Raw genomic sequence first — 23,697 nt, 5'->3', positions numbered from 1 at the left:
TGTGCTTTTTTCTAATTAGATGTGCAATTTGTAGATGTGTATTTTTGTTTTATATATGTGTGCTCATAACAATGTATATATAGTTGTGTACATCATACATACTTATTGAAATGTCTTGATTAATGAATAGGTCTCAAATAATCGCATACACATAATTATCACACATTGATTATTGAAGTCCTGCTAATCATATTTTAATTTCTCAGGACTGTTCATAGACAATCTTAAAGTTATCGGAATAGTACTGCAGGGTGTACTATCTCTGGCCTATACGTGATCCCAATTCCAGTGAGGACAGTGTTCAGTGTGGATGTACTCCGGAGCGAAAGAATGTTGTATTGTTGGAAGCAAAACTGAATTGACGCTGATGGGCAGCATAACCACCCAGAATGAGCCACTGCAAGGTGGTTCAGATAGCCAAATGCCTCGTCATCTAATTAGTGACGGGCATGAATGGATGAACGAGATTCCCACTGTCCCTACCTACTATCTAGCGAAACCACAGCCAAGGGAACGGGCTTAGCAGGTGTAGGATAAGTGGGAGGCCCTCGGGCTGCCGGTGAAATACCACTACTCTTATCATTTTTTCACTTACCCGGTGGGGCGGGGTAAGCCCCGTGGGGCTCTCCCTTCTGGCTCCAAGCGCCCGGCGCTTGCCGGGTGCGACCCACTCCGGGGACAGTGGAAGGTGGGGAGTTTGACTGGGGTGGTACACCTGTCAAACGATAACGCAGGTGTCCTAAGGCGAGCTCAGGGAGGAGAGAAACCTTCAGCGGAGCAGAAGGGCAAAAGCTTGCTTGATCTCGATTTTCAGCATGAATACAGACCGTGAAAGCGGGGCCTCATGATCCTTTTGACTTTTTTGGTTTCAAGCAGGAGGTGTCAGGAAAGTTACCAAAGGGATAACTGGCTTGTGACCGTCAAGCGTTCATAGCATCATCGCTTTTTGATCCTTCGATGTCGGCTCTTCCTATCATTGTGAAGCAGAATTCACCAAGCATTGGATTGTTCATCCACTAATAGGGAACTTGAGCTGGGTTTAGACCGTCGTGAGACAGGTTAGTTTTACCCTACTGATAATCTGTTGTTGCAATAGTAATCCTGCTCAGTACGAGAGGAACTGCAGGTTCAGACATTTGGTGTATGTGCTTGGCTGAGGAGCCAATGGGGCAAATCTACCATCTGTGGGATTATGACTGAACGCCACTAAGTCAGAATCCACCCTAAACCGTAACGATACCGCAGTGCCGTGGAGCCTCGCTGGCCTGGGATAGCCGGCCTCTCTCGGGGGGCCGGTGCATAGAACCGCTCGGTTGGGGACCGGAGTGCGGACGGAAGGGTGCCGCCTCCATTGCCCTTAGTGCACCGCATGTTCGTGTGGCACCCGCTACTAAATCATTCGTAGATGACCTAATTTCTGGATCAGGGTTTCATAAGTAGCAGAGCAGCTACCTCGCTGCGATCTATTGAAAGTCATCTTCTGAGCCAAGCTTTTGTCTCTCTGTGCGTGGGTGCCCACGGTCGCCTCCGTCCACCACACCCAGGGTTGGGTCCCTCTGCTGCCAGGCCAGTGGGAGGGATGCGGAGGGGGTAACGTGGGTCCTCGAGAGGCTGCCTCCACCACATGCCCTTTGGCACAGTGGCCTCCCCCTCCCGTCCTTGCCCCACCGTGGTGCGGGGACGGGGGGCCACCATCCCTCGCGTGTCGGCAAGGTGACCAGATGGCCTTCCCTTACTGCTGCTCCCAGGCAAGTTTGGCAGGGAGCTGAGCAGCATCTACCCAGGGACAGGAGCCATCCGAGCGGCTGCCTCTGTGCACCCGGCCACGCTCGCCGGACTGCAAGGGCGACTGGGTACGGCACCCTCCCAGGCCATATGGGCGCTGGGTCGTCCTGGGCCATCTGGTCGCCAGGCTGCACAACCAGATAGCCCTGCGGGCAGGGTGACCAGATGGCCCTGCAGGCTGGGTGACCAGATGGCCCTGCGGGCTGGGTGACCAGATAGCCCTGTGGGCTGGCAGCCGGGCTAACTCCAATTTTTTTCCTTCCCCCATTTCTCTACATCGATCAATTCTGTACCATACATTGAGGAGGCAGGGAGTTTTGCACGAAACACCTCCAATATAGGTGCAAAATGTATTTTTCGGTAGACCTATAAAGGGAACCTAAGCTTCTCCCCTGAGTGGCGGCTTTAGATATATTATTTTCTATATGGGCTTTATCGCTGAGGTTGCCACACACTATTTTTCCTACAAAGGTATACGATTTTACAAGTTCCAATTTTTGGCCGCCTACAGACCATACTTCAGCTTTTTTCTTCCATGCATACACATAGTTTTACTTTTTGATATATTAATCTTTAGGTGGTGAGCCTCAGCAAATGTATGGAGCACCTGCAAATGACTATTTAATCCCCGTGGGGTTAAATCCAAAATTATTATGTTGTCTGCATAGAGTAAACACACAATCGGTTTTCCCCCAATAACTGGGGCAATGCCCTCACTTTGGGCAAGGTAATGAGGTAGATCTGAGTTGTATAAAGAGAAAAGCAGAGGGGCCAATAAACATTCTTGTTTTAAACCATTTGTGTGGGGGATAGGTTGTGAAAGACCATTATCCTGTCCCATTGAGACTCTACACCAGGTATCCATATGAAGGGCACAAACTAACTCCAAAAGGGTTCCCAGCATACCCAAATTTAAAAGCTTACTCCACAGCTAAGGACGATCTACTTTGTCAAATGCTATGGAGAAGTCAATAAAAGCTGTATACACCCTTCCTCCTTTAATTTTAACATATGTTTCATTTATTACCTGGGGGGCAGTCAAATTATCAATTGTTCCATTTTTCGTACTAAACCCAGTTTGCTTCAATGGTAAAATTTAAATAACATCTGCCCAATCGTTAATTTGGGTCAGGAGGCATTTAGCGAAGACTTTACCCACTTCGTCAAGGAGCACAATCTGACGATAATTTTGAGGGAGATCACGGTCTCCTTTCTTAAACAGTGGAACTATTATACTTCCCTTCCAGGAGGGGGTAACCATTTTTTTCATAAGAATGCTTAAAAACCAGGCAAATAATTTTGCTCCACATTGTACTGTTTTGGTTTATGAAAGTAATTGGAATTTCATTGTGGCCCATTGCTGCTGAGGTACGCATTCTTGTCATCATCATTTCTGTTTCTTTTTCAGAGGGCAATCCCTATAAGTTATAGTCTTCCTTTGAAATGAGGTGCTCAATTGCCACCTCATGTGCTGCATATAGTTCATGAATAAAACAAACCCATTTATGTTCTTCAAAAGCCACAGAGAGTGAATGGGCTTTGGCTCCACAACCCTCCGCTACAAGAGACGAAAAGGTCCTCATCTGGCCTTTAGAAGCTGCTTCTCTCAGTTTTATCCAGATACTGTCGTCCCTCTCCTTTCTTAGCCTGACCTTTACCCGATTCCTCCTCCTTTTTAATAATAATATTCTGTAATATCTTTCCAAGGAATAATTTGGATACTATTCCCTAACTGGAGTATTTATTTAATGATTTAACGGAAGGAGGAATTGGGTGACCCCTTTATGACTTTCCCTTTAGATCACATATCTTGCAGTTTCCACTGCTTGTTGCATAAATGTGTTAAAACTTGCTATGTCTTTTCCCGGCCAGCTGGGCAGTTTCTCTATGGTAGTCTCCAGGACACTATCGAGGCCTATAGTAGCCCTGTTATCCCAATGGCATCTCCCTGTTTTCTTGGCAAAGCTAGCAGCCTCACCATCTAATAGCCAAGGATCAGGCGGAGACAAATTATAATTTATAAGGAGAGTTAATAACATGTGATCACTACAAAAGGAATCAGAAACCTTTAAGTCTTTCAACAGGAAGAAATAAGCACTTCCCACCACCACGTAGTCCAATATTGACTCTCCCCTAGAGGTTTTACATGTAAAAGCTGCTGATGAGGAAGTCTGCCATTTACTATAACACCATCAACCTTTTTTTATTCAACCGCTAACATTTTTCTATTGTTAGTACTTAATTGTGTGTGAAAAGAGCTTGCGGAATCCGCATGGGTTCCTCTTTTTCTTTATCCCGAAATCTATCCAATGTAGAGTTAGAGATCTTATAGTTCAGGTCTCCTACCAAAGTTATGTGAGGGGGAGATTCTTTATCATAAACTTTTTTTAAATAGGAGAATTAAAGACGGCATCATAAGAACCATCTGACGGAATACAGGTATTTATCAGCACTAGTGGTGGACTTTTCACATTTCCATCCAACAACATTACTACCAGAATTAAATTGCTAGGATCTTTGTAGCAATCATAATTCCATTGGAACTTATTTGACAATTGGGTGTCCCTTCCTGGAAGGTGTTGATTTGCAATCTAAGGTGAGAAAGTCCTTACACATCAAGTCATCCATGCACCAAGTCTCCTGGAGGCACACCCCATCGGCATTTAAAATACTAAAATATGTAACTTCTCCCAACTATACTTTATTCCTGCTGCATTCCGGGATATTACTTTTTTTTTCATTGCTAGTAGGATGGCCGATATGAGTGGTTACTGTTAGACATGCTCAACAGTGCACTGGGTAACCCGTTCCATTTGGGGCTCTCATCTTTAGAATTCCACTGGAGGGAGTGTGAAGGGCATTCTTTAAATGACAATTGTCTACCATATTTATCTATGCAAATTTTAATTTCTTCTGCTACAGGCAAAGATCCTACACTATCTAGAATATTTGGGATGGCAACGTCCTATTGTCTAAAGCTCTATATCGGGCTTCTTCTGAAATTGGAATAAGATCAATCCCCTACTTTAAAAGCCTTCAGACCATTTAAATATCAAATTTACAATTATTTTGGAATTAAACATTACCCTCGACTTATGACCAGCTTCAGTCTGGGCGTCCTCTACTGAGCAAAGACCAAGGGGTTTTTCAATGTTTACATGTGGCGTTCCATGTGGGTTTCCATTTGCCATCTCTGATGATGGCAAAAAAGGACCTGAAGGTATCAAAAGAGAGGGAGAGCCAGTCAGACCCCCCGAGCACTGTACTGGATTCTTCTGGGATTCTAGTAGTTCTCCTCCAACAGGATCAGCCCTAAGAGTATTCAATTGACACCCCCAACAACATTAGTGACAATGTTAACATTTGTACCATCATTCCTAGACACCTTGCCCCCCCATTCCAATTAGTCAATGCATTTGTTTCTACTTGAGGATTTCTCTTCTTTCTCTTTTCACATAGGCTGAATAGTTGACTTTATCCTTTCAGCAGCATGACTTGAGCGTCCTTGTTTCGAAGGGGGTTTTATTTTGTCCTTACACAGGCTCTGTCCAGAAGCAAACGTCCCGATCTCAGATTTCCTGCTACAATTACACACTTACAGTTCAAAATCACACCAAGCATCAAGCAAAGAGTGGGGGCTAACCATGTCAAAAATGGCCCTTTTCTGCTTGAACCTGCATCCAAATGAAAGACGATAAAACTAACTTTTCCCTTGGGAGTCTTCATTGTCTAAGTGGAAGAACCTTGAAAGGCCATCTGTATTGACGTGGTCAGTCCCAGGTCTGTGTTCCATTGTAAAGTCTATTCCCTGTAGGGTTGTGGACCACCTTAACAATTTGGGGTTTTCTCCTTTTATCTGCATGAGTAATCTAAGAGGCCAGTGGTTAGTTTGGACAAGGAAGTGAGAACCAAACAGGTATGGTCTCAGCTTCTTCAGGGACCAAACCACAGCAAAAGCTTTCTTCTCAATAGCACTCCACCGCTGCTCTCTGGGGAGAAGCCTCCAGCTTATGAAAGCAACAGGTTAGTCATGGCCATCATCATTGGCCTGGGATAGGGCTACTCCTATCACATGTTCAGAGGTATCTGTCTGCGCTATGAACTGCTTGGTATAAGCTGGAGCTTTTAGAATAGGTGCTGAACACATTGCTTCTTTCAGTATGAAAAACACCTTTTAACAGCTCCAAGTCCAGTTATCCTTCTTGGGTACTTTCTTAAAGGTCAATTCTGTGAGGGGGTCACAATAGAACCCATCCCTACACGCATCTCCTGTAGTGCCGAGTCAAGCCAAGGAATGCCTTGACTTGGGTCTTGGTGGTTGGCGTTTCCCAATCCAGAATGGTCAAGATTTTGAGTTGTAGGGGCTGAACTTGGCCTCCACCCACAAGGTGGACCAAATATACAACCTTGTCCTGCCCTTTCTGGCACTTGCTTGCCTTGATAGTTAGGTTTGACTCTGCAGAGCCTTCAGGAAGTGTTTGACATGGATCAGATGATCCAGCCAGGTGGAGACAGAAATATCATCCAGATAAGTTGCACTAAAGGATTCCAATATGGCAAGGATTTTATTCCCCAACCTCTGAAGGTGGCAGGGGCATTTTCTAATCCAAGGGGCATCACAGTGAGCTGGAAGTGCCCACCTTCGGTTGAGAATGTAGATTTCTCTTTTGCTCCAGGAGTCAGACCTATCTGCTTATACCCTGATGTCAAATCAAAAGTGCTCAGCTATTTGGCTGCCCCCAACCTGTCAATCAGTTCATCAGCCCTAGGAATTGGATGTGTGTCAGTTATTGTGACTGCATAGGGGCCCCTATAGTCCACACAAAACCTAATTTCAACCTTTCCACTCTGGGAATGATGCTTGGGGACTAAGGCAACTGTGCTGGCCCTGGGGGCTCTCTGAGGGATCAATGACACCTTGTTCCATCATCTTGCTTACTTCAACTTTGATGCTTTATTTGATATGATCAGACTGCCTGTAGGTTTTAGTTTTAACAGGTAGGCTGTCACCAGTGTTCACATCATGTGTACACCAGTTAGTCTCACCAGGGGTCAAACAAAAGAGCTCAGCTAACTGATTTAGGACTTGCCTGTAATCAGTCCGCTGTTGGTCAGTGAGGGTGTCTGAAAAGACAGTTACTTCAATTGTGCCATCTTTAGGGTCGTGAGAGACGAGGTCAGGGAGAGGTTCACTTTCTGCTTCTTGATCCTCATCTGTGACCATGAGCATGATCATGTCAGCCTTGTCATTATAGGGTTTCAGGTGATTTACATGTATGACCCCCATGGGGTTGCTACATGTGCCAAGGTCCACCAGATAGGTGAACTCCCCTTTTCAATCAACGATAGGGTAGGTCCCAGTTCATTTGTCCTGGATGGCCCTAGGTGCCACAGGCTCAAAATTCCATACCTTTTGCCCTGGTTGGAACTCCATCATGGCAGCGTTTTGGTCATACCAGTGCTTCTGGTGCTCTTGGGTGGCTACCAGATTTGTGTTGGCTTTTTTCATATACGCAGCCATCCTGAAATGAAGGCCAAGCACATAATCCACAATACCCTGCTCACGTGGAGAAGTGTGGCTCAGGGGTTAGAGGCGGCAGACCCGGAAGCTGAGATCGGCCCTGGACCAGGGTTCAATTCCCCGCCCCGACGGGGGTTGGGCTCAATAATTCCACGGACTCGATAATTCTCGCTCCGGTGCCTACTCGACTCACGGGTTCACACTCTGCGACTCTGGGCAATAGCTTGCTTAATCTCCACAACGGCCCCTCGCGGCGGGATGCCTGGCTTTCACCTTGTGGATACCCTGCCGGGGTATCTCACAGGGGAATACCAGGACGGGTTCCCTAAGCAAGCACATAGATGCCTGCGATGTGGGCGATTTGCGCTATATAAATACATGTACATGTACGGGTTCTTTGAGAGGTCTCTCCCATCCTACCTTCACAAGACAAAGTGGTCCCCTTATACTGGGTGTCCAAACAAAATCTCATAGGGGGAAACCCTAATCCTTTTTGTAATACCTCTCTGTAAGCTAATAGCAGGCATGATAGTAAGACATCCTATTTCCTTTAGGGTTTTTCAGGGATTCCACCAAACATACCTTTTTGGTTCTTGTTAGGCCATTCAACAAGTCTATTTGTCTACGGATGGTATGGTGTAGTGAACCTACAGGTCACCACATACTTAGTCCACATGTTTCAAGTATGCTAACATAAAGTTTTTATTTCTGTCTGATACTACCTTCTTGGGAAACCCAACCCTAGTAAAAATACCAAGAAGGACTTTGGCCACTGCAGGGGCAGTGGTTGTCCTTAGGGGAATTGCCTCAAAATACATAGTAGCATGATCCACTACCACAAGTATAAATCAGTTTCCTGATGCCGTTTGAAGGTCAAGGAGACCAGCAATGTCAATCCCAAACCTCTTAAAGGGTACCACAACCACTGGAAGTAGAAGTAAGGGGGCCTTTCGGTAGCTGCCTATTTTGCAAATGGCCTGGCAGGTGACACAGGTTTTGCAAAACTCCTCAGGATTTCAAGAGTAGGACAGGTTCTCTGCCCCTGGCACTGACCTTCCCTAGAGGGTCTGCCTGGGCCAAAAGCCCTGCAGAGTAAGGCCCAAGCTCCTGGGGCACAGTTCCCTCTGGGGCTGACAAGTCTTCTCCCTAAGAAGAGGGGATTTGATCTGGTGTCTGTATAGAAGCTGGCTTCCCAGACTTCTTGACCTTTCTATTAGAAGGTTGGTCCATAATTTCAGGCCCCAACACTTCTTTTTCACCCTGGGTTCTACACTGTGCTCTGTTTTTCACACACACCCATTCAGGTATTCCCAGCATTCCTGCATTGGGGTTCGTATCTACCTCAGCCCATTCTGAGCACTCCAAGTCATTGCCAAGCAGACATTGTACAGGGATAGCAAACCCCTCCCCAATCTAAGCCCACCAAGACCGTTGGATGCACCTTAGCTTGAATGTCAGCGTTGAGGACTGTATAGGTCTTGCCAAGCAAATATTGATCTGAGGATACCAGTTGTTCTTTCACCATGGTGATACTGGCACTAGCGTCTTTCATGGCCTCCACTCTAATCCCATTGTTATTTGGCTCTTGTCTGTATCTCTCCAGGTTACTGGCCAGACATTCAGGGTAGCTACATCCACTCCTCCCTCTGAGACAGGAGTTGCCTCAGTGAGCATCTTGACATTGTGAGGCCTCAACTGTGATCCCATCTGGAGACTCACTACTGCATTTACCGCAGGTGTGCTAGGAGCTCTCTTTTTGTTTTTACAGTTAGAGTCTCCAGTTCGGTGTCTAGTTGTCTTGCAATCAAAACACTAACATAGTTCGGATCCCAGTTCTTACCCCAGTACCCTCCCTTGGACTGTGAAGAGTTTTTGGACCATCGTTCTGAGCAAGTTTTCGGGGGCCTGACAAAAAATCATATTTATTTTTATCTTTTTGGTCACAATCGTGCCTTTGAGGGTCTTTTTGGCCTCTTTCATTTGGTCACCCTCATCACTGGTAGACTTGGCCACTCTTCTTTTGACCCAGTTCTCTGCCTTCTTCCCCAACTCTAGAGGAGAAAATTGACCTAGATCTACCAGATGCTGATGTAACTTCTCATTGTAATAACTACTTAAAAGATGCTCTTTCACAATTAAATTGTATAGCCCTTCATAGTCATGCACATTGTTACCTGTTAGTCAACCACCTAGTATTTTCACAGAAAAGTCAACAAATTCCAACCAGAACTGACTCTGGATTTTTCGAGTCTCCCTGAATGTTATCCTGTATTCTTCAGTGATGAGTCCAAAGCCCTAAATCAGGATACCCTTCATAAGGTCATACGACTCAGCATCTTTCTCATACAATGTCATGAGTTTATCCCTACATTTTCCTGAGAATGGTTCCACAAGGGAGACAAGCCAAATTTCTACTGGGTACTCTTCGAGCACGCAGCCTCTCTCAAAAGCAGTGAACTATTTGGTGATGTCATTACCGTCTGAGTATTTAGGACAATCCCTTTGGGGAGTTTTGAGTCAAAGGAATCATCTCACTCCCTAGTTATAAAATTGCTACCACAAGAGATAGGTCCTAGGCTCATCTCTTTTCACTGTCTTTTTATGACCAGGAGTCAATCGTTCCACCATGAGATTCTCTGTTGAGGGGTCATCATCTGGCTCTGAGTGGATGGACTCACACATGTCCTCAGTGTGATTTTCCGTAGTCTCATTTTGATCAGATTGAGCTACTAGTTCTACTAACAACCTTCTAAACTTGTCTTTGTTAGCATGTTTGCCAGTGTTGATACCATAACCCTTAAGAGGGCCCTTAGCCTGGCATACAACAGGTCCATGTAAGCGGTTAGGTCGTACTCCTGAGCCTGGTTATCGATTTCACTTATTATTTTACTAAAGTTAGGAACTTTTTATGAAGTTAAATAAACCTTAACACCACATGATTTGTCCTAACTATAGTACCAGCCTTCAGTGTTGCCAGATTGGGCTATTTCCTGAACAATTGGGTGACATTATTCCCATTTGTGCGGGAAAAACTCATACCTGGCGGGGGGCTACTGTTTGGGCTGGTATTAGGCCAGTGTGTGCAATTTACTGGCTGGGGCGGCAGCGACCACGATGCGTCCGTGGTGTGCGCCTATCACAGTGGTGCACAAAGTCTATTGGTGAATGAGCGTGCAGCGTACTAACATCAGTGACTATCATTGGAGGAGGACCCACCAGGGCCAGCAGGTGCGCACATGACCCTACCCGTGAGCATCACGACATTTGAGGTGGCTGGCTGCACGTGTAAATTGTAAGTGCAAGCGCTCCTGCTATCACTTACACATGCGCAGAACTGCACTCCCACCAGACCACCACCTAGCTTGGTAGTAGTCTTAGCGGGCCGATATGTGGGTCTCTTAGGGCCGTCAATTTTGCAGCACGCGGAAGCGCTACCAATGATGGCCCTGGGCATAATTTTTGGCCAGCCCCCGGGCGGTTCCTTATAATGCTGGCTGACCTGACCACCCCTCTCCCTTTCGACGCGTGGGCGGAGTCAGACTGACTAGTAGTCACGTTTTGTCCTAGTTTCTTGCCATTGACACGTGGTGGTCACTCAGGCAGACTTGCTCCTTGACCTCTCTGTGGTCTAGTGACTGCTTTGGTGCCCTGTTACCTCACTCGTCGTCCAGTACACTGTCCGGGAGTCGGGACCATCAGTCACTCAGGCTCATAGCCTACGCTATACCTGCTGCCTGTGCTGCTGCGCACCTCGACGGGCCCTGCAGCTGCCTGTGAGGAATCGCAGGATAAGGCTTGCGAGCTGCCTTAAGTCTAAGTCTGTAATCCGACTCCAGACTGCACGCTATCTGCATTAATTCCGTTGCTGGAGGAGACCAAAGGCCAGGGCAGGGTAAGGACCAAATAGGAGCTTGGTGAGTCCCGCTCTGAGTGCCCCCCCACCAGGCAAAGCCACGGTCAGGACTTGATCTCACTCACACACGAGGTCGGACTCGGTACTCAGAGAGACTCAACTCTAGTGTGTGGCACTACAACCAAATGACAACTCCAGTTTTTTTGGGTGCACAAGAAACACATTCAACATTTTTGAGAAACTTTTATGCAACTCGGGACATATTGTTCGCGAGATTGCAAAATCGGCGTGTTCGGCAGCGCGATTTGAATGAAACGTTGTTATCGCGGTCCCGAGCAAGTACATTGAGCGCCCAACAAGACAAAAAATGTAATGTCGCGTGTCCACACTGTGCGACGTTACCAAAAGTACGCGAGCTGTATTCCTGAAGGTTACCTACTGGCAGGGAGTGCCATATTAGTTACACACACCCAAAAGCTGAAAGTACCCACATAAAAAAAAATATGAAGCAATCCAAAGCCATACACGATGTACAAATTAAAGATACACCACAAAAAGAGTTGATTAACTTTAATGCACCTATGGCTATGAGTAGTAGTACCTCTGCCCTACTGCCAGAATAGTCAAAAACCTTGGATGCCTATGGCAAAAGCACAAAAGAAGGACACAAAAAATGGCCGCCACCATAGGGCCTGGCCACCAACAACAACATGGCAAAATCATCACAAAGGAAGTACACACAAAATGGCCCCCACCACATGGCCTGGCCACCCACAACAACATGAAAAGAAAGAGAAGACAGACAATAAATGCCTATGGCAAAGGGACAATGCTTAGCTTCACAAAATTGACACACCACCGCCCAAATTGGTCACCCCACCCATAAACAAGAAATCATTACATAGAGGAAGAAACTGGAAGTGGTCCATGCTCCAATAAGGGAAAACTACAACCAAATGACACATAAATGAGGACTTTTTGTAGCACAAGAAACACATTAAACATTTTCGAGAAACTTTTATGCAACTCGGGACATATTGTTCGTGAGATTGCAAATTCGGCGTGTTCGGCAGCGCAAATTGTACAAACGTCGTTATCGAGTTCCCGAGCACGAACATTGAGTGCGCGAACAAGACAAAAAATGTAAGGTCACGTTCTCACACTGTGAGAAGTTACGGAAACTACCCAAGCTGTATTCCTAGGGTTACCTAATGGCAGAAATTGACAGATTAGTTAAACACACCCAAAACCTGAAATACCCCACACATAAAAATAAGATTTTCTAAATCAATCCAAGCCATCCATGATTTTCTAATTAAGGGTACACCACAAAAACAGTTGATTAACTTTCATGACCCTATGAGTAGTACCTCTGGCCTACTGGCAGAGTAGGCCACAAGGTTGGAGGCCTATGGCAAGGGCAAAGTGGCTTGAAACATAAAATGGCCGCCAACACATGGCCAGGCCAACCACAGAAAGTTAATACAATGAACTCAAGCATGCCTACACACTAACTACATGGAGTACTAGGGTCAGCTATTGGCTTAAAAAAATTAAAACATTTAAATTACACAAACAGAAATTCCACAACAGACATTGCTATTGCATAATGACCATAATCCAATGCCATCCATGATGTTTGTTTACAAGCTGGAATAAAAATTTAAACACAGACCACAGAAACATGATTGGACCCATGGGTACCTCTCTATGTAATACTAAAAAACAAATGTGCAGAAGGTCAAAGGGGAAATAATTGAATGACCTGTCAACTCATGCCCCAATACTATAAATACAAAACACAGAAAGGAGACCAGGTCAATTAGTGGTGTGCTGTCCTGAGTGGAGGGCAGGAATCACAAGGACACTCGTGTGAATAAATATGTTGGGTCACACTGGGCTGGAAAAATCCCATCAGACCACCATCTTGGTGGCATATCATCATCTGGGGGTGGGCAGTTATTCCATATACCGCCCATGTGGTGATGCAGAAAAGGAAACCAGCGTATTCTGCCACAATAGTGCCCAAAATAAAAAAGAATGCAGTGCTATGAAAAGAGTGATACTTAAAAATGACTACCTAGACTAAAGAAATAACATGTCGAAATAAGTGTAGGTGTGAAGATTAAAAACACGCCTAATAGCAAATGAGTGAGGCTACATTATGGCGCTGCGTAGAATGGTCGACTAGTTTCAGCTAGATGGAGTAGTGCTCCAGCTTTCATCAGGACCTTGGAGATAATACGCTACTGCAACATGATCTGGAGGGTGTACAGATATAAGAAAGCAAAAGTTGCATCAAATACTTTACAAAGGACAAAGTGTCACCCAAAACTTGGAACCTCTATGTCCTCTGAAGACAGGAAAAGAATGTTCTACCTGTCGAGGAAACAAAAGATACCATGTATGTATTACCACACAGGAATCCACATAACCCCACATATACCATCAAGACAAGGCCACACCTGCATGAACATTTTGCGTTCTGCATTACAAATAAGCATATTAGCTTTATCACGAAGAGGCATTTCCTCACTGTGATACTTACCCAGCTTTGTGTGGGTGAAGACCTCACCTTGCCCGGCAACCGCTCGGGAAATCGAGGCCCCGCTCTAATGTGTAAAAGAAGGACACAGTTAGCGCACAGTACAAAAGTGTCCAGCCCAATCGCTATACACAAAAACCGAATAGAAGTGTGGTAGACTCCTGGCTACCCAAACATTACCTCGCCCTGCCACTGAGCCAACATCGATTGGAAGTGATAAATAAGTCCCCCTAAATCTAGGGTAAAGGTGATGCCAGTGGTGACCATATATCACACCTTAACTATTGTTATAAATGGCACTGCAGAGTAGCAGCAAGGGAATGCCACCAATCCGAAAAAATGCCCAAACCTCAAGTAAAAATCCTGGGTGTACATGCTAGTGCAAAGATAAACACAGTCACAAACATTTGTACATAAATTACAGATACTATTCATTAAAGTAATAAAACCTGTACACTCCCAACACTGCCTCCGCACATACTAGATGTTAGGAACCTGACCTAGCAACCTCTATAAACTTATCTGTTCGACCCACCCTCTCTGAACTAACCTGTCCGTTGGTGCCTGTGCTCGGAATCGAGCGGAAGGGAAGGCACCGACGGAACCGCCCGTTCGAATTTAAATGTCAGGGCTTCCTATTTGGTCAGCCAATTACGGCCGATGCTGGGACCAATAGCTCGGTGTGGCTTGAACAAAGGGAGGAGCTCACCTGCGGTAATAAGGAAGTGAGCCCGGGGAAGACTGGTCTTACCGCGCATGCGCAAAAGTGCTCAGCTCAGATTCAGGGAGCACTATATTTTTGCGTATGCGCGAAGCTGTTCAAGAACGGCAGGAGTATCACCAATTAGAACTCTAAGAAGTATCCAATCACGGAAGGATAAACACTGACCCGCATCTGTGCTGAGATGTATGGGCTCGGTGAGCCCCTTATCATTAAACACCAAAAGTGTATCACCACGGACTAGCACAGAAATCGGAAGAAAAATCGCAAGTATCCAGATGAGCAGTGTTAGGTTAATATGCTGCACACAACATGTATATTAAAGCAGACAGCTAGGAATAGCAAAGGTTCTTAGTATTTTATGTAATATGGGGCAAATAAAAGAATGCCCGGTTTGTCTGTAAAAATGTTCTAGCCAAAAAGGCTGTTTAGGTACAATAAACTGGCAGGCTGAAATACCATGGCTCTGGAAAATAATCCAAGTGCCTAGACAGGAGGATTCCAGCAAATCAAGGGTCAGATTTAAGACAGGAGTGGGGGCATGTGGGCAGGAGGAGTCACACACAATTCGATTAGGTGAGCTTATATGATGCAAACAGCGAATAAGTTTGCATCTGGAAAAGACCCGCAACAAGAAGTTGCTCTAAATACTAAAAAACAAATGTGCAGAGGGTCAAAGGGGAAATAATTGAATGACCTGTCAACTCATGCTCCAATACTATAAATACAAAACACAGAAAGGAGACCAGGTCAATTAGTGGTGTGCTGTCCTGAGTGGAGGGCAGGAATCACAAGGACACTCGTGTGAATAAATATGGTGGGTCACACTGGGCTGGAAAAATCCCATCAGACCACCCTCTTGGCGGCATATCATCATCTGGGGGTGGGCAGTTATTCCATATACCGCCCATGTGGTGATGCGGAAAAGGAAACCAGCGTATTCTGCCACAGTAGTGCCCAAAATAAAAAAGAATGCAGTGCTATGAAAAGAGTGATACTAAAAATGACTACCTAGACTAAAGAAATAACATGTCGAAATAAGTGTAGGTGTCAAGATTAAAAACACGCCTAGTAGCAAATGAGTGAGGCTACATTATGGCGCTGCGTAGAATGGTCGACTAGTTTCAGCTAGATGGAGTAGTGCTCCAGCTTTCATCAGGACCTTGGAGATAATACGCTACTGCAACATGATCTGGAGGGTGTGCAGATATAAGAAAGCAAAAGTTGCATCAAATACTTTACAAAGGACAAAGTGTCACCCAAAACTTGGAACCTCTATGTCCTCTGAAGACAGGAAAGCTAATATGCTTATTTGTAATGCAGAACGCAAAATGTTCATGCAGGTGTGGCCTTGTCTTGATGGTAAATGTGGGGTTATGTGGATTCCTGTGTGGTAATACATACATGGTATCTTTTGTTTCCTCAACAGGTAGAACATTCTTTTCCTGTCTTCAGAGGACATAGAGGTTCCAAGTTTTGGGTGACACTTTGTCCTTTGTAAAGTATTTGATGCAACTTTTGCTTTCTTATATCTGTACACCCTCCAGATCATGTTGCAGTAGCGTATTATCTCCAAGGTCCTGATGAAAGCTGGAGCACTACTCCATCTAGCTGAAACTAGTCGACCATTCTACGCAGCGCCATAATGTAGCCTCACTCATTTGCTACTAGGCGTGTTTTTAATCTTGACACCTACACTTATTTCGACATGTTATTTCTTTAGTCTAGGTAGTCATTTTTAAGTATCACTCTTTTCATAGCACTGCATTCTTTTTTATTTTGGGCACTACTGTGGCAGAATACGCTAGTTTCCTTTTCCGCATCACCACATGGGCGGTATATGGAATAACTGCCCACCCCCAGATGATGATATGCCGCCAAGAGGGTGGTCTGATGGGATTTTTCCAGCCCAGTGTGACCCAACATATTTATTCACACGAGTGTCCTTGTGATTCCTGCCCTCCACTCAGGACAGCACACCACTAATTGACCTGGTCTCCTTTCTGTGTTTTGTATTTATAGTATTGGGGCATGAGTTGACAGGTCATTAAATTATTTCCCCTTTGACCCTCTGCACATTTGTTTTTTAGTATTTAGAGCAACTTCTTGTTGCGGGTCTTTTCCAGATGCAAACTTATTCGCTGTTTGCATCATATAAGCTCACCTAATCAAATTGTGTGTGACTCCTCCTGCCCACATGCCACCACTCCTGTCTTAAGTCTGACCCTTGATTTGCTGGAATCCTCCTGTCTAGGCACTTGGATTATTTTCCAGAGCCATGGTTTTTCAGCCTGCCAGTTTATTGTACCTAAACAGCCTTTTTGGCTAGAACATTTTTACAGACAAAACGGGCATTCTTTTATTTGCCCCATATTACATAAAATACTAAGAACCTTTGCTATTCCTAGCTGTCTGCTTTAATATACATGTTGTGTGCAGCATATTAACCTGACACTTCTCATCTGGATACCAGCGATTTTTCTTCCGGTTTCCGTGCTAGTCCGTGGTGATACACTTTTGGTGTTTAATGATAAGGGGCTCACGAGCCCATACATCTCAGCACAGATGCGTGTCAGTGTTTATCCTTCCGTGATTGGATACTTCTTATAGTTCTAATTGGTGATACTCCTGCCGTTCTTGAACAGCTTCGCGCATGCGCAAAAATATAGTGCTCCCTGAATCTGAGCTGAGCACTTTTGCGCATGCGCGGTAAGACCAGTCTTCCCCGGGCTCACTTCCTTATTACCACAGGTGAGCTCCTCCCTTTGTTCAAGCCACACCGAGCTATTGGTCCCAGCATCGGCCGTAATTGGCTGACCAAATAGGAAGCCCTGACATTTAAATTCGAACGGGCGGTTCCGTCGGTGCCTTCCATTCCGCTCGATTCCGAGCACAGGCACCGACGGACAGGTTAGTTCAGAGAGGGTGGGTCGAACAGATAAGTTTATAGAGGTTGCTAGGTCAGGTTCCTAACATTTAGTATGTGCGGAGGCAGTGTTGGGAGTATACAGGTTTTATTACTTTAGTGAATAGTATCTGTAATTTATGTACAAATGTTTGTGACTGTGTTTATCTTTGCACTAGCATGTACACCCAGGATTTTTACTTGAGGTTTGGGCATTTTTTCGGATTGGTGGCATTCCCTTGCTGCTACTCTGCAGTGCCATTTATAACAATAGTTAAGGTGTGATATATGGTCACCACTGGCATCACCATTACCCTAGTTTTAGGGGGACTTATTTATCACTTACAATCGATGTTGGCTCAGTGGCAGGGCGAGGTAATGTTTGGGTAGCCAGGAGTCTACCACACTTCTATTGGGTTTTTGTGTATAGCGATTGGGCTGGACACTTTTGTACTGTGCGCTAACTGTGTCCTTCTTTTACACATTAGAGCGGGCCTCAATTTCCCGAGCGGTTGCCGGGCAAGGTGAGGTCTTCACCCACACAAAGCTGGGTAAGTATCACAGTGAGGAAATGCCTCTTCGTGATAAAGCTAATATGCTTATTTGTAATGCAGAACGCAAAATGTTCATGCAGGTGTGGCCTTGTCTTGATGGTATATGTGGGGTTATGTGGATTCCTGTGTGGTAATACATACATGGTATCTTTTGTTTCCTCGACAGGTAGAACATTCTTTTCCTGTCTTCAGAGGACATAGAGGTGAATCACTGACAGAATTTCGATTTCACAAAAATCGACCTACTATAACATCGAGTCTCAAACATCGATATCACTAATATCGACACCCTATATTTAACATGAAAACTACAAAATTATCAATCAAACAATATCGATGCACAAAAATATTGACTACACAAATATCGCAAACATTATTTTCGACTACCATAATATCGACACTCAATACTACATATAGCACACTACAAAAATATCGATAACTAAAATATCGATAGCACTATTTTCGTCTATATAAATATATCGATAGCTTAAAAATACTCTTTTTTTGATATACAACACCAATACGTCTATTCTCTTACTAATACACACATTTGAAAACACATCACTAATTTATTTTACTATTATTAAGTAACATTTACTTTTAATAACTTTATTTTTATCTCACTAACGATATTTTTATATACACTCATTGTAAACATACATTTGTTTATAGATTGTACTCATTATAAATATACTATATTTATTACAATTTTTTTTATTACATAAATACATCATTTGTCTTCCTCTATATAAACAATATAATCAGATATATCATAATTTTTTTACTTAAAAAAATTCAAACTAACCAATAGTAACTCGTCTTAACATATGTAACCAATCAGAAAGCAAACCTAATTACACATACCCTATATAAACCAGTCACAAACAGCCATACAATTTGCAGGGAATATTCTTCATGACCACATACTGCCAGTTTTGGGAGCAACATCTATATTCTTCTGTGCCAGAAATTTCGTCCTAATACTACAAGTAAGTAATCATATAGCTTTGTTAATAATTTCTAATGTTTTATTAACTATTACTTATATACCAAGATTTTTAAACTAAAATGTTGTTTCTCTATGTACTTTTCCTTAAAACAGAGTCTACAACAAAATTGAATTCTACTTCTACTTCAAGATATTCGACACTTTGACTATAAAAAAGGTATCTACATATTTTAATTATTTACTTACAGTAATTAAACAAGTAGGTTCCTAAAATCATGCTCTCTAATGTGTTTCTTGTGCTGTAACTCATAATACATATTGTGATCCCCAGTTTTTTAGGACGAAATAAGTTACAATGCTTCATTAAAAATTATCTATTCATGTTCTTAAATATGTTTCTTCTGCTTTAACTCATAATACATGTGTCATCCCATGTTCTTTTCACCAAATAAGTAACAATGTTTTATAACAAGTATCTATGCTTTATGCAACATATAAACTCTTTCGTATTTTTCTGAAACTTTCTCTCTAAACAGACCTCAAAGCAACTGCAAACAGATAATTCACATCAAAGAACAAACATTCTGCTACAACTCTAAATCTCTTGGTAAGTACAAAAATCAAACATAACAAGGCTTTATAAACTCTATAGAATATACTGTAACAAAAATTGTCTCTTTTTATGCTTCTGTTACTATTATTTTCCAAATGTCTCTTTTAAAATCCAAATAAAGTAAAGTATTTTTAGTAACGTTAGAAACTACCAAAACTGTAACCAAAAAACACATTTAAACATATCCTATAACATACTTCACTTTTTTTCAACAGACCGTGGCAATCGGACTACAACATCTGACTGAAACTACACCTACTTTCGATACATACAACTTTACTGCTGGTAAGTAAAATACTAGAAATAGTACCTGCTTAATTGATAATGTTTTTTAAATTACACATCTTCTTAATATTTTTATATTAACTTTTCTAGATACCAGAACTCAAGAATGACTGATGATGCAAGATTTATTACATCTCAGAAAGGCAAATTTTTATTATGCTATATGGGCTACACTTATACTCAGGAGAAACAAAAAGACCTTAAAGTGAATTGGAAATGTACGAAATATTACTCCAATAAATGCTATGGGCGAGCTACAACCAGGGAAACAAGTGTTATTAATACTACTGAACATAATCACCCACCTAACATTTCAGAAATTGAAGTGAGATCCACTCTGGAGAATATCAAACATTTAAGTAGCACATCAGACCTACCTAGCAGCGTAATTCTGAAAGAATTACTACCTAAAGTTCCCAGAGAAGCAAGAAGTCAGTTACCATCTATTGCTTCCATTAAAAGAACAATAGCAAGGACAAAGAAAGCAAGTAGACCCAATATACCAATTCCCAGAACTTTTGATGAAGTCATAATTCCACCTGACCTTGTAATCACTCATAATGACGAACCATTTATTTTTTATGATAATCATAGCAAAGACAAAAGAATAATCATGTTAGCAACAAATAACAACATTAAAAAATTGCAAGAAAGTGCTACTTGGATGATGGATGGAACTTTTTCTATATGCCCAAAACCTTTCTACCAATTATACACAATTCATGGGCAATATCATAATACCTGTATCCCATTCATATACTGTTTATTACCGAATAAACAAGCCACAACTTATACAGAAATTTTGTAAAAAATAAAAGAACAAACTTCTGACTACTTCCCAATGAAAATAATCATAGACTTCGAACAAGCTATGATTAATTTTGAAAACTTAACCTCACACATCCATTCAAGGATGGTATTTTCATTTCAATCAATGTCTCTGGAGACATTTACAAAAATCTGCCCTTAGTGTTGAGTATGCAAGAAATATAACTTTTGCATACCAAATTAAACATCTCATTGCTCTGGCATATGTACCAGTAACTGATGTGGCAGAACATTACAATCTATTAATTGAAAGTCCTTTCTACACCCAAAATGAGCAAAGACTTGCCCCACTTTTAGATTACTTTGAGGACAACTGGGTAGGGAGACTACATAGGTCAGGCCACAGACGCCAGCCTAAATTTTTAATTCCCTGGTGGAATGTATATCTTTCAACGCTGAACCAAGAGGCTAAAACGAACAATGCTGTTGAAGGTTGGCACAATGCCTTCCTCTCTTCTACTGGACGTTCAACACCCACATTACACAAGCTACTCACAACTATACAAAAAGAGCAAAGCTTTCAGGAACTACGTATGGAGCAATCTGTCATACAACTAAAACCAAAAGTCTCTAGACAAACAGCTCAAATGTATCTATATCTTCAACAGCAAGTCCAACTCTATCCTACAACAAGAGGACTGGAATATCTAAAAATGATAGCCAAAACATTAAACTAATTGTAATAAGTATACTGTTTCCATCCAAATAAAATAATATAAATGAATAACTTACCTTTAAATACAACATCATAAAGATTAATCCTTTACCGACAATATACTGTGTAAATCTGAAAGACCTAATACAACAAATCATTAAATATTTTTCAATTAACTTTGCTAAAAGTATCCATCATCCAAATAAAACGACTCTTGAAATGCCATTGAAAATGACGACTATAATCTTAAACTGTGATAAAGATTTGAGAGAACTCAAAAAATAAAGGGAGAATGTTATACATCTCCGTTCTAACAACTGAAACACACTTCCTTTCCCCCAAAAAAATTAGTAATCGGAAACGGAAATAGCAGTTTCAAAATACGAGAAAAAAAAATCAAAACAATCCCACCGACATAACACTAACGAATATAGCATAATCTATAAACATAACAATCCTATTGTTTAATTTTTAATTAAATCATACAACAGACTCATTAACTCCAACTACTTGAAATGCCAAAAAAACTCGATAACGGAAATACGTATTGAGTTCACTCCATTATATGTAAATAGTCATACTTTAATTACCAACCCGTAAATAACAAAGGACTACCTTTAATTTTTAGTTACAATACTTTAAAAAGTTAAAACTAGAATCGTACCTACTCAAACGTGAACCTGCTTCCAACCGCGACTTTCCCTTTCCCAAAATAACGCAAAAAGACAAAGAGTGGTTACAAAATAAAAGAACTGAAATATGTCTAACTGTGAAAAGTACTACTATAAATGTCCATTATTGTTATATATATGGTTAGAAATTATGTATAATGTACTAAAAATTGGATACTACATTGTGAGATAAAAATATTTTTTTTCTATATATTATTTATATTTTACATACTTTTAATATTTATTACATTAACTATAAAAATGTTGAAATATTTAATGTAATATGTATTAAAATTATTATATCGCTAAATGTGTAATATTGTATTTGTTTTTCTGATTAACTTTTTTACAATATGACTAATATGTGAAAATTATTATTATTAAAACTTATTTATTGATAATAATAATTATACATAACAATATTGTATTCTTAAAACAATCATTGATGATGATCTAAATGTTCTAATGAAGATCTTAATATTATATTATACTTTTTAAATTGTTCATATGTTAATATCATCATCTGTATAACACTATATTTTATTAAAATTATTGATTTATGTTTTTCATTACACGTTTTATGTTTTATTATTAAACAATATTTTTATTATGTAAGTATAGTATCATACATTGCATAATGTTAACTAACCATTTTTTCTCTACAAATGAAAAGTATTTTTGAAGAAAACTACTCAAAAATATGATTATTCAAAGACCATTGTCCTTCTATGTTTTCATATTTATACCAAATATAGCTTGATAAAATGTATATGTGATCGTATTTTTCAAATGTTGAATAAATAAAATTGTTTTCATTAAAAATTGTCTAATTTTTTTCTATTACCTATTACAAAATCATGTTTATGTCTTTTTGCAAATGTATTATAAATGTAATTTTCTATCTATTTCTATATACCAAAAACTAAAAACTAACCCTGAACCTTAAAAATACCCCTTTACCCAAAAACTAAAAACTGACCCTGAACCCTAAAAATACCCCTTTACCCAAAAACTAAAAACTGACCCTGAACCCTAAAAATATCCTTTTACCTAAAAACTAAAAACTGACCCTGAACCCTAAAAATACCCCTTTACCCAAAAAACTAAAAACTGACCCTGAACCCTAAAAATACCCCTTTACCCAAAAACTAAAAACTGACCCTGAACCCTAAAAATACCCCTTTACCCAAAAACTAAAAACTGACCCTGAACCCTAAAAATACCCCTTTACCCAAAAACTAAAAACTGACCCTGAACCCTAAAAATACCCCTATACCCGAAAACTAAAAACTGACCATGAACCCTAAAAATACCCCTTTACCCAAAAACTAAAAACTGACCCTGAACCCTAAAAATACCCCTTTACCCAAAAACTAAAAACTGACCCTGAACACTAAAAATACCCCTTTACCCCAAACATATAACATTTAAAATATAATTATATACTTACCAATACTTACGTTGTAATGGAATGCGTTGTAAAGGTACCTGCGTTGTAAAAAAATGTGTTGTAAATACATGCATTGTAAAAGTTTTAGCGTTGTAAAAGTTGCGTTGTAATGGTAGTTAGTTGTAAAAGTTGCGTTGTAAAGGTTGTATACCTTGCTAGACACAAAACCTATGTAATTTAATATTCGAACTCCAATAACCATTTAATTAGGGTAAGTGCTGGACACAGAACCTATTTAATTTACTATTCCAACTACAATCACCAATTAATTAGGGTAAGTGCTGGACACAGAACCTATTTAATTAACTATTCCAACTCCAATCACCATTTAATTATAGTAAGTGCTAGAGAGTAAACCTTAA

At 41.5% G+C, this 23,697-nt stretch overlaps 1 protein-coding gene and 1 pseudogene across 1 annotated transcript in view; both read left to right on the top strand.

The window, feature by feature from the left end:
- The window catches only part of LOC147698089 (acetylserotonin O-methyltransferase-like), a 684,409-nt gene that overhangs the window by 326,314 nt on the left and 334,398 nt on the right, over nucleotides 1-23,697 (top strand). The gene's annotated exons all lie outside the window — the stretch shown is intronic.
- Nucleotides 501-1,495, top strand: LOC147698090 (28S ribosomal RNA; annotated as a pseudogene; the record flags this gene model as incomplete).

The sequence above is a fragment of the Lissotriton vulgaris genome, chromosome 8, assembly GCF_964263255.1.
Source record: "Lissotriton vulgaris chromosome 8, aLisVul1.2, whole genome shotgun sequence".
NCBI classification, from domain to species: domain Eukaryota; kingdom Metazoa; phylum Chordata; class Amphibia; order Caudata; family Salamandridae; genus Lissotriton; species Lissotriton vulgaris.
The sequence above is the reverse complement of the archived record's forward strand: the minus strand, read 5'-3'. Positions and strand labels throughout refer to the sequence as shown.